The sequence below is a fragment of the Oryctolagus cuniculus genome, chromosome 6 (genome assembly GCF_051225735.1).
Source record: "Oryctolagus cuniculus isolate XC-2025 breed Fujian yellow rabbit chromosome 6, ASM5122573v1, whole genome shotgun sequence".
In the NCBI taxonomy this organism is placed as follows: Eukaryota; Metazoa; Chordata; class Mammalia; order Lagomorpha; family Leporidae; genus Oryctolagus; species Oryctolagus cuniculus.
Genome location: NC_142872.1, coordinates 7282453 through 7299852, shown reverse-complemented (window position 1 = coordinate 7299852; position 17400 = coordinate 7282453). Strand labels below are relative to the sequence as shown.

Genomic DNA, 17400 nt, shown 5'->3' with positions numbered 1-17400 from the left:
ATGGGCTGAATTTCACATAAAGGAAGGAAATTTAAAGGGGCAGTGGAAAACAGGAACCAAAGGAAATCTGAGCTTTATCTCATGAGTGCGCTTGTTTAACCTGCTGATGACCCAAGACTAACACAGACCTTGTAGTGATCCTCTGTCCAGTCTCTGCAATTATTCTTAAATTTGCTAGAAAGCATGCTCTTACACAGAGTCGTTACTTGCTTATCAAGGCTGAGAAAGAAGGAACAGATGACCAGGTGGAGTCAGGTGCGTCTGCCTGGCTGTGCAGTTCCTGGGAGTTAAAGCAGAGAGGGCTTTCCAAGCAGAGGTCTGGGAGGGAAGAATTGGACACCTGGCCTGGGAGGGGGCAGGGACTGTCCCCTCTTGGAGCATCTGTGCTTCCAGGATACGGAAGGTGAGATTCTCCCTAGCGGAATGGACGCCCTCCCTTCAGTTGTTGTAAAATGAGACACTGAAGCACATTTAGCAAACCCTGGCGAGAGAACCAGGAATCTGTTGTTGAGTGAGGTAGGGAAGCAGATTTGCCACTTACAGTCCCTGCATCTCTGTTTCCTGGCTGTAAAACTAGAGCTGCCAATGCAGTGTTGGGGCTGGAAAGCATCTCCCGCATGCTGCTCTGCCTGCAGCAGGTAACTGAGTGGTGCCATTATTAAAGGAAGTGCTGGAAGACTCACCCTTTACATTGGCCGAGGATCACTTGTACCTTTGAGTACTTATCTCTGTTGACATCCTTATTATGCAAGGACCGGCCCATGAACGTTCTTGCACAGACTTGACTTTGGAACACACGTGTTTGTTTAGGGTAATTGGCTGGCCTAACTTGAATAATGCAAGAAGCACCCTGAAGACTTGTGTAACAGGTACAGACCCCACAGACACCCTCCCGGAATGCCATTTTTTTTTTCCATTTATTTTACACCCTAAAGATATGTTTGGAGGGTTTCAGTAATGAGTTGAAAGTGCCGGGCCAGCACCGCGGCTCACTAGGCTAATCCTCCACCTGTGGCGCCGGCACCCCAGGTTCTAGTCCCAGTCGGGGCACCAGATTCTGTCCCGGTTGCTCCTCTTCCAGTCCAGCTCTCTGCTATGGCCCGGGAAGGCAGTGGAGGATGGCCCAAGTGCTTGGGCCCTGCACCCGCATGGGAGACCAGGAGGAAGCACCTGGCTCCTGGCTTTGGATCAGCGCGGTGCACAGGCCGTAGCGGCCATTTGGGGGATGAACCAACAGAAGGAAAACCTTTCTCTCTGTCTCTCTCTCTCTCTTTCTCTGTCTAACTCTGCCTGTCAAATAAAAAAAAAAAAAGTGCCTTGACAAGAATAGGGGAGCTATCATAATGCGAGTGATTCTTTTCTAGCTGTTCTGTCTTCTAGCCAGAGAAGCAGGTTTATTTTAGGACGGCAGTCTCCACTGACAGCTGAAGTAACAATTCCTAATACAAATAATTTTGTAACTGTTTTCACCTCTGCCATCTTGGTAATGCTTACTGGGCAAACAAACTGGGCTAATTTCCTTGAGTCCCTGAGGGTGACAGGAGGCTTTTGTCCTTGCTGTTGTTACAATAAATGAGAAAAAGACGTTTTTCTAGGAGTTCCACCTCAACAGACATCAAAATTCACACGAACAGAAAAAACCCTATCAATACAACGGTTGTGGTAGCTCTTTGCCAGAGGTCAGTCTTCAGCACACATTGAAGAACCCACAGAAAAAAATGCATTGGAATGTAGAATACCTTTCTACTATCCAGCAGCCCTCACTGTCTATCACGTAACCTCCATGAAAGAAAAATCCTGTGAATGCAGTGACAGTGGAAAACCCTTCTGTTCTAAGGCAAATATTAGCAAAATTACAGAGAGAAAACATTGTGAAACTGGAAGAGATGCGGAAAAGCCATTTGTTGGAAGTCACCTGTGTGCAGGTAGTAGGGAGTTCATGTTGGCGAGTGACACCGTGTGAGACTGGCTACCATTATTGGTGTAGCACGTTGTAACTGAGTTCTTCTGTCACAATTTTGTTAGCAAATATTCAGTCCAAGGGAATTTTTAAAAAGTGAATGCTTGTGGTTTGCAGGAGTTCGCACAGCTCATGTCGCTGTGGTTGGCACCAGGGCCATCAGCTGTCGGGAGGGGCAGTCACATTCCCGCCTGCCCTCAGCCGGTGGACCGCTGTGGCTTTGGTCGCGGTTGCAGACACTGATATGTTGGAAGGCATTTGAGGACTGTTGACATGCAAGATCAGCATGTTTTGGTATAAGCAAATTTTGAAATCCACTCACCCATTTGTTGTCATAGGCAATTTCCATGAACTTTTCAAAGACCCCTAACCAGACCTGCACCAGAGCAAACCTATCTTTTAAATCCTTTTTTTTCCATGAACTTGTAGAAGGACCCTCATCTATGTCACACCTGTTCCTAAGCCACTGATTTTTTGCGTTGCCGTCTCTCTGTGTACCCAAGCTGCCTTGGGGCTCTTCTCCCTGCCGTAGCTCAGGGTTGGGTTGGGGTCCCTCAGGGAGGGGCAGGTACCCTTATCACATGGGAGTGGGAGGCTTGGAGGGGGTGGGAGCAGGAAGCATTGTTTCCACATTTTACTTTCTGCTCCGCAAACTGTATCTTGATTGTGGTATGAGTGCGTGTTTGTGCACTTCTGACTATACCACAGTAAAGTTGATTAAAGCCATTTTGCTCCCATCAGCTTAATAAAACATAATAGTTCACACAAAACCCTTTGGAACAAAGGAAAGCCCTGTGAGTGGCCCTCGTGTGCCTGGACGACTAAATTTACACTGCCGAAGAACTTATTTCAAGCTTTCAGCCTGTGGTCCAAGCCACATGCAGCGAGGTTTTGTGTCATAGCCACCTTTTAGGGGTCTGCTGGAAACTGGGTCCATTTTCAGAGTAATTTTTTTTTTTTGACAGGCAGAGTGGACAGTGAGAGAGACATAGAGAAGGTCTTCCTTTGCTGTTGGTTCACCCTCCAATGGCCGCCGCGGCCAGCGCACTGCAGCCGGCACACCGCGCTGATCCGATGGCAGGAGCCAGGTACTTCTCCTGGTCTCCCATGGGGTGCAGGGCCCAAGCACCTGGGCCATCCTCCACTGCACTCCCTGGCCACAGCAGAGAGCTGGCCTGGAAGGGGGCAACCGGGACAGAATCCGGCACCCCGACCGGGACTAGAACCCGGTGTGCTGGCGCCGCAAGGCGGAGGATTAGCCTAGTGAGCCACGATGCTGGTGATTTTCAGAGTAATTTTTTAAACAATATTTATTTGAAAGGCAGAGTTACATAGAGGAAGAGACACAGAGATCTCTTCATCCACTGGTTTGCTCCTCAAATGGCTGCAACAGCTAAGGCTAGGCCAGGCTGAAGCCAGCAGCCAGGAGCTTCTTTCTGGTCTCCCACATGGGTGCCAGGGCCCTCTGCTGCTTTCCAGGCCATTGGCAGTGAACTGAATTGGACTGAGCAGCCAGGACACAAACCAGCACCCACCTGGGATGCCAGTGTCACAGGTAGCAGACTAACCTGCTGTGCCACAACACTGGCCCCAAGAGTAATGTTTTTAAACACATACAGTGAAACAAAGGGGGGGAGGGGAGGTGGCGCTGTAGCATAGCGGGTAAAGCCATCGCCTACAGTGCTGGCATCCTGTATGTCCATATATTCGCTGGTTGGAGTCCCGGCTGCTCCACTTGTGATCCAGCTCTCTGCTATGGCCTGGGAAAGTGGTGGAGGATGGCCCAAGTCCTTGGGCCCCAGTACCTGCATGGGAGACCCGGAAGAAGCTCCTGGCTTCAGATTGGCTCAGCTCTGGCCATTGTGGCCATCTAGGCAGTGAACAAGTGGATGGAAAACCTCTCTCTGTCTGTCTTTCTCTCTCTGCCTCTGCCTCTCTGTAACTCTGCCTTTCAAATAAATAAAGAACTCTTTTTCTTTTAATCAATAAATCTTAAAAAAAAAAACAAATGGGAGTACAAGGGTAATCAGTTATTCATAAATTACAGCAAAATATTTTAAAATTTTAGATATAGTAATATATGAGCTTTTTATCAGCTCACTAGATGGATCTTGGGTGGATCTGCTAACTACCGTGACTTCATATCGGCGAGGTCAGGAAGGGCCTCTCAGTGTACCGTGAAGTAGGCTGCCGTCTTAGTGGTGACAAAGTGGTGACAAAGTCACAGGCACTGCTCAAGCTGTGGTGATTGCCCTGCATTGAAAATGGACAGAAACACCAACTTCTAGCTAGAACTTTGTCAAAATGAAAGTGCTTTTTCCCCGTCCAAGTTCAGCCCCTCCCTGGCTCAAGTTCAGGTTAAGAACATCTGCAGGTGCCGGGCGAGTTTCCCCAGCTCAGGCTCCAGTGAGCCCCAGGACTGGCTGCTGTGTGTGGTGCTGGAGCCTGCAGACATGGCAGCTGACAGGGCAGACAGCGGAGGAGGACGTGTGACACAGAGCCCATGGCCTCCCTCAGGGCATTCAAATACGGCTTTGAAAAAACAGCAGTGTGCCAGCCAACTGCAGATTGGCCCAGGGCCTGCCAGGGTGTAACCACTAGTTAATCACCTGGAACGAACTGCCAGTTCTCCCTGCGCCCCCAGCCCCAACCCCAGCCCCGTGGCTGGCCAGTGGCCTTTCTGTAGAGACACCCGCCCTCGCTCGTCAGAAGCCGGCCAGCCCAGAGCTGGAAGCCACGCGGCTGTCTCTGGTCCTGGGGCGCTTGCCTCACGTCTTTCTGTCGGCTGTCCTTGCGCACACAGGTCACGCGGGGCCTTGTGTTGCATTCGTGGTGCAGGCACTACACTTTCTCTAATCTCTGACCCCTGGCACAGTCCTCGTGGCAGGACGCCTCCTCTCGTATCCCATTATGCATCTGTGGTGCCAGGGACACCGTGCCCTGGTGATGCAGCCGGTTCCCACTGAGCCTGCGGGGCTGGCTCTGCCTCTCTCTGTCCGGAGTCTTTCTCTCTCCTCCTGCTGGCTTTAATTCTATGAAGTCCTGGTGTGATTTGCCTTTTGTTGAAGCTGCAAATCTCCTAGTCAGAAAAACAAATGCTGTCACAGTGAGCCTTTCTCCAGGAATGACATCGCTCATTCACTCACTCGTTCACGTAATCTCTCACTCTTTCAAACCGCGGGTGAGAGCTGATGGGAGAGAACGCATCAGATTAGAACCGGCAGTGAAGACAGACTGCTCTCCATGTTTGCGAAGCCTTCTCAATAGCCTGGAGACCGGAGCTTAATCCTGGTTTGGAGGGACACACTTACCTCTTCGTGCGCTGCATGGTTGCCCAGATGGCATCTGTTAATATACGTGGTCGCCAAGCAGTCCCAGGCCCACTGATCAGCTGTGGATATGCACGCTGTCCTCCCTGAGCTGACCTTTAAAGACATGGAAAACAAGGAAATTTTAGCTTGAAAGTGGCCTTTAAAACTCCATGCAGGTGCCTGGGGCGCTCTGATTTTCAGTGTTATCATCTGTATAAGAGGGTCAAGGGTGGAGTGTTTGTGGTTTCGCTTTTAAAGATTTATTTATTTGAAAGAGTTAGAGAGGGATCTCCCATCTGCTAGTTCACTCCCCAGGTCACCTCAGTGGCTGGGGCTGGGCTAAGCTGAAGCCAAGAGCCAGGAGCTTCTTCTGGATCTCCCACAAGGGTGCAGGGGCCCAAGCATTTGGGCCATCCTCCACTGCTTTCTTAGGCCTTTAGCAGGGAGCTGGATCAGAAGTGGAGCAGCTGGGACTCGAACTGGCACCTGTATGGGATACTGGCATCATAGGCAGTGGCTTTACTTGCTCTGCCACAATCCCAGCTCCAAGGAGGGACGATAGTGTTATCTCACAGAATTAGCTGGTGGTTAAATGACTTCACCATGGACAGCACTAAGCACAGTGCCCGGTGCATGATGAGGGCTCTGTGTCACACGTGTGCCCTGAACCAGAACGCCGCCCCAGTCCCTGTTTCTGACTGAGCACCTGCCCTGTGCTGGGCCCTGGGGTAGGCAGCAGAGGTCTGAGGCTGGTAGGATGAAGCTCATGACATAACGTGAGGTTTTCCAGGCTGTGGGTAGAGATCTTGGTGAGACTTTCTCCACAAATCTGTTCGTTAGACTGAGAGAGAATTTGCTTTATTTTCAAAATACATGTAGTTACCTTGGGATTAATCAATGTCTAATCACTTAAAAGGATTCATTTCATATTTTTTGTTATTACTTATTGCAGCAAATATTAAGGACCAAATATGACTGTGTGGTGGCTCCCAACATTTTTTGGAGGATATTAAACATACCTGCTTAGAGTCAAGTGGGCTGGTTTCACTGGTTTGAATGGCCAGCACAGGTTGATAGAAAGTCAAGGGTTACCCCTGCTGGGGCATCAGGAAATGCCACTCGTGAACAGCTGTGAACACGACGGTACTGCCGAGTACAGACTGTCCCTCCAGGAGTGTTTGACCCCAGAGTTTCCAGGGTCTCCCGAACTCGGAGTCTCTTCGGTGTCACTAAGACGATTCTACAAACTGGGAAAGAAGGGGAGGAAACGTGTTTCTCAGTGTTCTGGAGGCAGGGGACGCCACTCTCCAGGAGCCATGGCTGTGCCATCTGTGGCAGGAGGCAGAGGGCAGAGCTGGACAGCGCGAGTGAGGGAGGAGCCCCCCCACAGTGATGGCCCTGAGCCGCTCGTGGAGCAGACCCTCCGTCCTGACCGCCTCCCGGGCCCCGGGTCTCAGCGCTGGTGCAGTGGGATTAAGTGCCCAGCACAGGAGCACTGAGGGTCGTCATCGGGCCATGGGCGGACCCTGCACAAGGGAGGAGGGGGAGAGACTCCCACACTGATCTCACACAGAGGGCTTCTGGGAAGAAGCAGACTTTGCTTCTGCTCCCCTGATGTAGGGGAGGGCTCCAGCATTCCCGAGTCGTGTGGACTTCCAGGGGTGACCGGGATACAGGCACCACAGGAGGTCCCACTTAAGACACTGCTCGTGAGCACACGAGTCCCTCCTGCGGGCAGCTGTCCTGTGCTGCAGAAGCTACCACTCACACCTGCGCCGTGTCTTGCCGACCAGCAGATCTAAGTCTTAGACGGTCTCCTCTGAGGACAGATGATGATGTGTCCTGGGACAGCATAGAGGGTTGGGTCTGGGCCCTGTCACAGATTAAGTTATTGCACTTGGCAGCTTTTCTAGGCAGAATCTTTAAAAAAAAAAAAAAAGTGCAGTGACATTTCTGGAAACTCCCTGGGGACTACTACCAACACCAAGAGCTTCATCCTGGTGGAGATGGACATGGGAGAAGTCCGTTGGCCTTTTCCTAGAAGTCCTGTGCTTTAAAATCATACGGTTCAGCCGGCACCGCGGCTCACTAGGCTAATCCTCCACCTTGTGGCGCCGGCACACTGGGTTCTAGTCCCGGTCAGGGTGCCGGATTCTGTCCCAGTTGCCCCTCTTCCAGGCCAGCTCTCTGCTGTGGCCCAGGAGTGCAGTGGAGGATGGCCCAAGTGCTTGGGCCCTGCACCCCATGGGAGACCAGGAGAAGCACCTGGCTCCTGCCATCGGATCAGCATGGTGCAGCAGCCATTGGAGGGTGAACCAACGGCAAAGGAAGACCTTTCTCTCTGTCTCTCTCTCTCACTGTCCACTCTGCCTGTCAAAAATAAAAAAAAAAAGAAGAAGAAGAGATTATTGCCAGGTGTTAAGAGGTATTCTTTCCACCACAATCCTTTATATTGAATCTGAAAAACAGGGCAGTGATTGCAAGGGCATGACTTTCTTACCTTGTGACTCTACGTTAGTTAACACCTTGCCTGTGTGACACAGACTAGTGTCTCAGGTGTTGCCAGTGATGCATGGGTCACATTTTAGATACCGAGATAAAGTATGTAAGGATTTTGGGTTACTTACTGAAGTGACAGGTGCACCTGTGAAATGCCGCTGTATGGGATATTGTGCAGGGGGGCAGGCACAGGGTCTCCTTGGACAGCAGTTTGTTTGTTTTTTTTTTTTTGTTTTTTTTTTTGACAGGCAGAGTGGACAGTGTGAGAGAGAGACAGAAAGAAATGTCTTCCTTTGCTGTTGGTTCACCCTCCAATGGCCAGCGCGCTGCGGCTGGTGCACCATGCTGATCCGATGGCAGGAGCCAGGTACTTATCCTGGTCTCCCATGAGGTGCAGGGCCCAAGTACTTGGGCCGTCCTCCACTGCACTCCCTGGCCACAGCAGAGAGCTGGCCTGGAAGAGGGGCAACTGGGACAGAATCTGGCGCCCCAACCGGGACTAGAACCCGGTGTGCCGGCTCCGCAAGGCGGAGGATTAGCCTAGTGAGCCACGGCGCCATCTGGACAGCAGTTTTGACACAGGAGTGTGTGTGGGAAGGGGCTTTGTGGACCCCCTCTGACTATTGCTGGAGTTTCCACAAGGATCCTAAGTCAAACACTAGACCACAGTTATGAAATCATCCCTGGTTGGGGCCATCATTGTGGTGTAGCAGATAAGGCCAATGCCAGAACCCCATATGGGTGCCAGTTTGTGTCCTGGCTGCTGCACTTCTGGTCCAAATTCCCTGCTAATGTGCCTGGGAAAGCAGTGGAAGATGACCCAAGTCTTGGGCCACTGCCACCCACATAGGAGACCTGGGAGAAGCTCCTGGCACCTGGCTTCAGCTTGGCCCAACTCCAACCATTGCAGCCCTGTGGGGAGTAAATCAGTAGATGAAAGATCTCTCTTTCTCTCCGTCTCCCTCTTTCTCTCATAACTCTGCCATCCAAATAAATAATCTTTACAAAAAAAAAAAAAAAAAGAAATCATCCCTGGCCTCCTGGGAGGCTGGGAATGCTCCTTCAGGTCCAGAGTGTCCAGCGAGGGGAGATGTTCTGCAGGGGGTGGAAAAGCGCCCTTAAAACGCTCTTCCTAGTTGCTCCCTGAATGTGTTCCCTTTCAGGTTCGCATGTGGGAGCATCAGCCCGCTAGGACTGATGTCTTTGTGAGAAGAGAAGCAGATGCTGGCGTCCACCGAGGGCGGGGAGACGGCGTCCAGCAGCCGAGAAGGGCAAGGCAGCTGGCCCTTTGCTCTCAAACTTACAGCCTGCAGAGCTGGAAAATGATGCGTGTCAGCTGTCGGGCGCCCTGGCAGCTGGGCAGGGGGACTCATGGTCACTGGCTCCCGTAGAAGACAGCAAATCAAGGCTGAGAAGTTCATCGCCCATTGACAGTGGCTCCCCGTGTCACTTGCGGGTGGCTGTGTTTCAGAGATCCAGGACTATTTGAGCAAATGCATGTGTTCAGTCCAGCACCCTGCACTCTTCAGTCTAAAAAAAAAGAAAAAGAAACTGGCACTTAGGAAAGACTTCGTGAACTGGAAGGGCAGCCGCAGCTCTCAGTTGTAGAAGCGTGCTATAATCTTGCTAAGAGTTGGGTGATCTCAGCTGTCGAGATGGAATCTCTGGCTTAGCCACAGTCCCACATACATTCATTTTCTCTCTCCTGATCTCTTCCTCAGTTTTATTCCTGAAGCACAGAACACATCGTCGCGTTTCCACCTGGTGTTGAATGTGGAGTCCAGACCCTACATTCTGAGGAGACGCTTGGTGTTTGCATCTGAAGATGTTCTCTCTCCGTTCCTTTTGCGTCTGCTTCCCTTTTGTCATCCTGTGTCAGCTAAAGGCCCTCACCTTTGCTGACCCCAGCACCGTCTTCAGCACGACCTTTGAGCCTTGCTGAGCTCCTGCGGCATGCACGGCACTCTGCAAGTGCCAGGCAGTGTTGAGATCCATCACACGCGCTGTCTGTTCCTTCTGCTCGTGGCGCATCCACAGAGCACAGCACAGCAGAGCTGCCGAGACTGGCCTGGCTGGGGAGGAGGGGACTCGCATTGAACCGCATCTTCAAGACCACTTCCAGGGATTCTGTCTCGAGTAATTTGTAAAGTGTTCACCAATCTGCGCTGTGTGCCCCAAGAAAAGCTCTCCTAGCTCTGCTTATTCAAGATTAAAATATGTCTCTTTAAAAATGCCGTGATCACTGACATTGGCCAGAGAGGCCAGCGTTGGAGGAGGTTATAAGCCTCTTGGCTTCCCACTTGATTAGCTGGTTTGAGCTGTTTATGGAAGTAGAAGAAATTCATACGACCAGTTCATCCAGGAGCAGTGGGCAAGTGTTAGAAGAAAAAAAAAAAAAGACAAGCTGATGGGCACAAGAGGAAAAGGAACATGACAAAGAAAGCCCTCAGACCTGCAGGATAAAAGGTGGATCAGTCCCTGAGCCAGTGTGATGTGTGAGCTGCCAGTGACTCAGAGAACTGAGCAGAATTCCCTGGGACACACGGCTCAGCTCAGGGTGTGATCTGCTGTGATGCAGGGGAGAACTGTGCAGATCATCCACTTCACTCCCCATCTGCTGTTTCTGCATGTTTAAAACTAATGGCAAACTCACATCTTGAAAGTGCCCTGGGCTCTGGTGCTGTGTCTCTGCTGCCGTGTGCTGGAGCGCAGCCTTAGCTTCTGGATCTGATGCGCTATCTTGTGGTCATCCCAGCCAGGAAGTGTTGGAACAGAAGCAGCCGCGTGCTCTGTGACTGCGGGTAGCCTTGGACTTTGGTCTCAGATTGGCTTTTGTGGCCCCTTTAATGCTGACATTTCCCTGTTGTCTCAGTCCCTGTGTTTCCATTTGCTTGGTCTTTGTGTCCACTCCCAGAGACGGAGCCTCCAGGAACACCACAGCTGAGCAGGGCTTGCACAGTCGGGGACTGCAGGAAGGAAGGGCACTGGCAGCTCTGTTACCATCTCTGCAGCCCTTCCAGACTTTGTCTAGGAAGAGCGGTGCCACCCAGAGCTACCAAGGGCCGGGCGCCAAGCCCTCCTGAGAGCAGTGGCTTCCGTTTTCCAGGTCCTGGGACCCTCCCAGGCAGTGCATCAACTCCTATACCTCCGGCCCGAAGTTTATGAACAGTTTCATTTCCTGTGATCTCTGAAGCAAAAAACAGTCTGGTTACCTGGGAGTGACTTGCCGAGAACCATGTTCTGTGCATCAAATTAGCCCTGAGTGTGTTTTGTAGCTCATACTGATTTCCTTTTCTGCCAGCAGACATGAGTGCAGTAACCAAGCACTCATCCATTCACGCACAGACCTTTTCTTAAAAACTGGGGGCAAGGGTGCAGTAGTTATATTGGAATGCCGGGGTTTGAGTTCCAGCTCTGCTCGCAGGTCCAGCTTCCCGCTGATGTGCACTCTGGGAGGCAGCAGTAATGGCTGTAGGAGCTGGGGCCCTGCCACCCATGTGGGAGATCCGGGTTGATTTCCTGGCTCCTGGCTTTGTCCTGGTCTGGCCCAGGTCCACCTGTTGCAGGCACTTGAGGAGTGAACCCAATAGCTGAGTTCTTGCTTTCTGTATCTGACTTTGAAATAAAATTTTTAAAAAATCTTTAAAATTTGTATTAATATAAAGAGAGCAGATTTCATGCATTTCATAGATGCAACTTTAAGAAAATAACCACACTTCCCTCCTTCTCTCTCTCTTCAAACCCCCTCCTTTCTTCCCCTCTTTTCCTTCAGTTTCTGCAAAAACATAACCTCAGTCCACTTTACAAGCACAAGCCCAGTGTACCACCAACCACAGTGTTCAGGAGACAAAGAGTAGAAAAGACCACTGTTCACAGGATGCAGACAAGGGCTAAAAATAATAATCAAATTGTAAGATGTCTGTTTCATTCTTATACTGTTTTTGTATTCTATATTAACTACCACATATCATAGAAAATGTAAGATATTTGTCTTTTTGGGTATGGCTTATTTCACGAAGTGTAATCGTTTCCAGTTGCATTCATTTTGTTGTGAAAGACAGCATTTCATCTTTTTTATGGTTGAATAATATTCCATAGTGTATATATACCATATTTCTTTATCAAATCATCAGTTGATGGACATCTGGATTGATTCCATATCTTAGGTATTGTGAATTGAGCTGCAATAAACATGGGGGTACAGAGAACTCTTTCATATGCTGATTGCATTTCATTTGGGTAAATTCCCAGGAGTGGGATGGCTGGGTCATGTGGTAGATCTGTTTTCAGATCTCTGAGGAATCTCCATACTGTCTTCCATAGTGGTTGTACTAGTTTACAGTACCACCAACAGTAGAGTAGGATACCTTTTCCCCATATCCTCACCAGGATTTTTTTGGGGGGTGGGGGATGATAGCCATTCTGACTGGGTTGAAATGAAACCTCATTATAGTTTTTATTTGCATTTCCCTGATGGCCAGTGATCCTGAGCATTTTTTCATGTGTTTGTTGGCCATTTAAATTTCATACTTTGAAAAATGCCTGCCAGCGCCATGGCTCACTTGGCTGATCCTCCACCTTGCGGCGCCAGCACCCCGGGTTCTAGTCCCAGTTGGGGCACCAGATTCTGTCCCGGTTGCTTCTCTTCCAGGCCAGCTCTCTGCTGTGGCCCCGGAAGGCAGTGGAGGATGGCCCAGGTCCTTGGGCCCTGCACTCGCATGGGAGACCAGGAGAGGCACCTGGCTGCTGGCTTCAGATTGGCTCAGCGCACCAGCCGTAGTGGCCATTTGGGGGGTGAACCAACGGAAAAAGCAAGACTCTCTCTCTCTGTGTAACTGCCTGTCCCCCCCCCCCAAAAAAAAAGAAAAAAGAAAAATGCCTGTTTCTGTCCTTTGCCCAGTTCTTAACTGGATTGTTCGTTTTGTTGTTGTCGGGTTTCTTGAGCTTTTTATGGATCCTGGATATTAATCCTTTGTCAGTTGGCATAGTTTGTAAATATTTTCTCCTATTCTGTCAGTTGCCTCTTCACATATTGTTGACTATTTCCTTTGGAGTGAAAAAGCTTTGTAGTTTGATGTAATCCCTTTTGTCTATTTTTGCTTCTGGGTTTTTTCCAAGAAGTCTTCGCCTATGTCAGTGTCTAGCAGTTTTCCTGGGGTTTTCCTTTAGTAATTTGATGCTGTCATGTCATAGATTTAGATCACTGATCCACTGTCAGTTGATTTTTGTATAAGGGGTCTTGTTTCGTACTTCTACATAGGAGACCCAGTTTTCCTGACACCATTTGTTGAAGAGACTGTCCTTTCTCCAGGGATTGATTTTGGCTCATTTTCAAAGATTAGTTGGGTATAGATGCATAGATTAATTTCTGAGGTTTCTGTTGTGTTCCATTGGGCTTCCATAAGAATTTTAGCAGCATATTTTCTAGATTCAAGAAGAATCTCCTTGGTATTTTGATTTGGATCACACTGAATCTATAAATTCTTTTGGGTAATATGGATATTTTGATGAAACTAATTCTTCCAATCCACAAACCTAGAAGATTTTTCCATTTTTTTGTCTTTTTCTATTTATTTCTTTAATGTTTTGTAATTTTCTTTGTAAAGATCTTTCACATCCTTGGTTAAATTTATTCTAAAGTACTTATATTTTTGTAGCTATTGTGTGTGGTAATGATCTTAGAAGTTTTTTCTTAGCCATTGCATTGTTGGTGTATACAAATTATTGATTTTTATGTATAGATTTTATAACCTGCAAATTTGTCAAACATTGTTATTAATTCCAATAGTCTCTTAGTGGAATCTTTTGCTTCCGCTATGTAAAGAATCATGTCATTTGCAAATAGGGATAATTTGACTTCTTCCTTTCCAATTTGTATCCCTTTGATGTCTTTTTCTTACCTAATGGCTCTGGCTAAAACTTTCAGGACTGTATTAAATAGCAATTGTGAAAGTGGACAACCGGGGCCGGTGCTATGGCATAGTGGGTAAAGCTGCTGCCTGTGGAGCTGGCCTCCCATATGGGTGCCGGGTTGAGTCCCAGCTACTCCACTTCCAATCCAGCTCTCTGCTGTGGCCTGGGAAAGCAGCAGAAGATGGCCCAAGTCCTTGGGCCCCTGTACCACATTCGAGATCTGGAAGAAACTCCTGGCACATGGGTTTGGATCATTTCAGCTCCGGCCATTGCAACCATCTGGAGAGTTAACCAGCGAGTGGAAGACATCTCTCTCTCAATCAATCTCCCTCCCTTCCTCTCTCCCTCTCTCCCTCCTTCTCTCTCCCCCCCACCCCTTCTGCCTCTCTGTAACTCTGCCTTTCAAATAAATAAATAAATCTTAAAAAAGAAAGAAAGAAAGTGGACAACCTTGTCTGGTTATAGATGTTAGTGGAAATGCTTCCAACTTTTCCCCATTCAATATGATGATATGATGCTGGCTGTGGGTTTGTTATATGTTGCCTTGATTGTGTTGAGATAAGTTCCTTCTATACAGATTTTCCTTAAGGTTTTTTTTTTTTTTTTTTTTGTATCATGAAAGGATGTTTTGTATTATCAAATGCTTTTTCTGAATCTATTGAGATAATCACTTGGTTTTATTCAATTTTTAATGTGATGTATCACATTTACTGATTTGTGTATGTTGAAATATCCTTGCATCCCTGGGATAAATCCTACTTGGTTCAGGTGAATGATCTTTCTGATGTGTTGTTGGATTCAAGTAGCTGGTATTTTGTTGGGGATTTTTCATCTATGTTCATCAAGAATATGGACCTATAGTTTTCCTTCTTTGTTGTATCTTTTTTCTGGTTTTGGAATTAAGGTGATGCTGGCCTCATAGAAGGAGTTTGGGAGGATTCCCTCCCTTTCAATGGTTTTGAATCGCTTGAGAAGAATTGGTATTAGTTCTCCTTTAAAAATTCGATAGAATTTAGCAGTGAACTCACATGGTTCTGGGCTATGATTTATGTGGATGGTCTTTATTTGGTTATGGTCTGCTTAGATTTTCTGTGTCTTCATGCCTCAATATTGATAAATTACCTTTGTCCAGAAATACACCCATTTCTTCTAGAATTTCCAATTTGTTGGCATAAAGCTGTTTGTAATTGTACCTAATGATTCTTTTTACTTCAGTGGCGTTGGTTATGACATCTGCTTTTTCATCTCTGATTTTATTCATTTGGATCTTCTCCCTCTTTTTTTGGTTAGTTGGGCCAATGATGTATCAATTTTGTTTATTTAAAAAAAGCTCTTCATTTCACCGATCTGCATCTTTTTCGTTTCAATCATTTATTTCTTCTCTGATTTTTCTTTCTTTCTTTCTTCCTACTAGTTTTGGATTTGGTTTATTCTTATTTTTCTAGGTCCTTGAGATGCATTATTTGATATCTTCAGTTTCTTAGTGTAGGCACTAGTTACTATAAACTTCCCTCTACACTGCTTTTGCTGTATCCCATAAGTTTTAATATGTTGTGTTGTCATCTTCATTTGTTTCAAGGAATTTTTAAATTTCCCTTTTGATTTCTACCATGACCCACTGTTCCTTCAGGGGCATGTTGTTCAGTCTTCATGTGTTTGTATATTTCCTAGAGTTTCTGATGTTAATTTCCAGCTTCACTCCATTGTGGTCAGAAAACACATGTGCAATTTCAGTTTGTTGGAATTTGTTGAGACTTGTTTTTTGTGCTAGCACTCGGTCTGTTCTAGAGAACGCTGCATGCGCCGATGAAAAGAATGTGCTTTCTGTGGCTTTGGGATGAAAGTTCTGCAGATATCAACTAGGTCCCTTTGGTCAGGGGTGTAGATCAACTGTGTTGTTTCTTTGCTGATTGGTTGCCTAGTTAATTTGTCCACTGATGAAAGTGGGTGTTAAAGTTCCCCACTATGATTGTATTGGAGCATATGTCTCCTTTGAGATCCATTAAATTTGTTTTAAATTATTGGGCTCTAGCATTGAGTGTGTGTATATTTGCTAATCAGAACTTTCTGTTGAATTGATCCTTTAGGCCAGTGCCGCAGCTCACTAGGCTAATCCTCCACCTAGCGGTGCCGGCACACCGGGTTCTAGTCCCGGTCGGGGCACCGGATTCTGTCCCGGTTGCCCCTCTTCCAGACCAGCTCTCTGCTGTGGCCCGGGAGTGCAATGGAGGATGGCCCAAGTGCTTGGGCCCTGCACCCCATGGGAGACCAGGAGAAGCACCTGGCTCCTGCCATCGGATCAGCACAGTGCGCCAGCCGCAGCACACCAGCTGCGGCGGCCATTGGAGGGTGAACCAACGGCAAAGGAAGACCTTTCTCTCTGTCTGTCTCTCTCACTATCCACTCTGCCTGTCAAAAAAAAAAAAATAAAGAAAGGAAAGACTGTTTAAACAAAACAAAACAAAACAAAAAAAAGAATTGATCCTTTAATCATTACATAATCGTTGTCTCTTTTAACCATTTTTGTCTTAAAGTCTATTTTGGCTAATATTAAAGTAGCCACTCCTAGTTTTTCATTTCCATTTGTACGGAATATCTTGTTTCATCCTTTCACTTTCAGCCTGTGTGTGTCTTTGCTGGTGAGCTGTGTTTCTTGTAGGCAGCATATAGATGGGTCTTGCTTTTTGATACATTCAGCCAGTCAGTATCTTTTAATAGGAGAATTTAGTCCATTTATATCCAAGGTTATTATTGATAAGTGATGGGTTGGTCTTGCCTTTTTCCCGTAAGTATTCCTATTGTTTGTTTTGGATCTTGTTTGTACTGTTTTAAGGGATTTTTTTCTGCCTCACATTCTTTCATGATGCTGATAATCTTTCTCTGTTTCTGTATATTGTGTATCTTTAAGTATCATTTTTAGGACTGGGTGGATGCTGGCAGATTCTTTAAATTTCTGGGTTTTTTTGGAAGGTCTTTATTTCACCTTGATTTATAAATGAGAGCTTTGCTGGTACAGTATTCTGGGCTGACAATATTTTTCTTTAAAGACTTGGACCATGTCTCTCCATTTTCTTCTGGCCTATAGGGTTTCTGGTGAAAGATCTGCCCTCAGTCTAATTGAAGATTCTTTAAAGTTAGTCTGTCATTTCTCTCGCACATTTGAGGATGCTTTTCCATGTGCTGGTCAGGCTTTCCAGTGTATTTTTATCTGACTTGCTCGTTTCTAATATTTCAGTTTGGTCTTTCTGTCTCTCAGCAGCATTCTGCATCCATGTCATCCGCAGAGTTCTTTAACTCAGGTAACTGCTTCTCTCTGTTTTTGAGTGAGCTTACAATCAATCCTTTGAATTCCTTTTCAGGCATTTCGTTAATCTCTTCATCTTCACAGTCTAATACTGAAGTATTGTGTTCCTTTTGTTGCGTCATATTGTCTTCCTTGTTATATTTCTTGTGTTTCTATGCTTATATTAGGCATCTGGAGAAACACTTGTTCATGTCTCCTCTGAAGTCTTTGTTCTTGGGAATGTGCCTCTAGGCATAGTGGGATGCTGAAACCTTTCGGAAGTATCCAGAGGTGTGTGCTGGGTGGGGCTGGGGAGCTCCAGCCAGCATTTGTAGGTGGGGCACGAGTCCAGGCGCACACCCAGGTTATTTGTGTGCTCGTCTGCAGTCAGTAGGGAAGAGGGAGTTGCCCTGGCTGGCATGATCCCTGCCTCC

The 17400-nt window shown here is 47.4% G+C and overlaps 2 long non-coding RNA genes across 4 annotated transcripts in view; both read left to right on the top strand.

Annotated features, from left to right (window-relative positions):
* Positions 1–11418, top strand: part of LOC149125994 (uncharacterized) — a 36753-nt gene extending 25335 nt beyond the window's left edge. The window contains exon 2 of the long non-coding RNA XR_016235072.1: positions 9492–11418. This is a non-coding gene — a long non-coding RNA (uncharacterized LOC149125994). The remainder of the gene's footprint in view (positions 1–9491) is intronic.
* The window catches only part of LOC149125993 (uncharacterized), a 95854-nt gene that overhangs the window by 49956 nt on the left and 28498 nt on the right, over positions 1–17400 (top strand). The window lies entirely within an intron of this gene.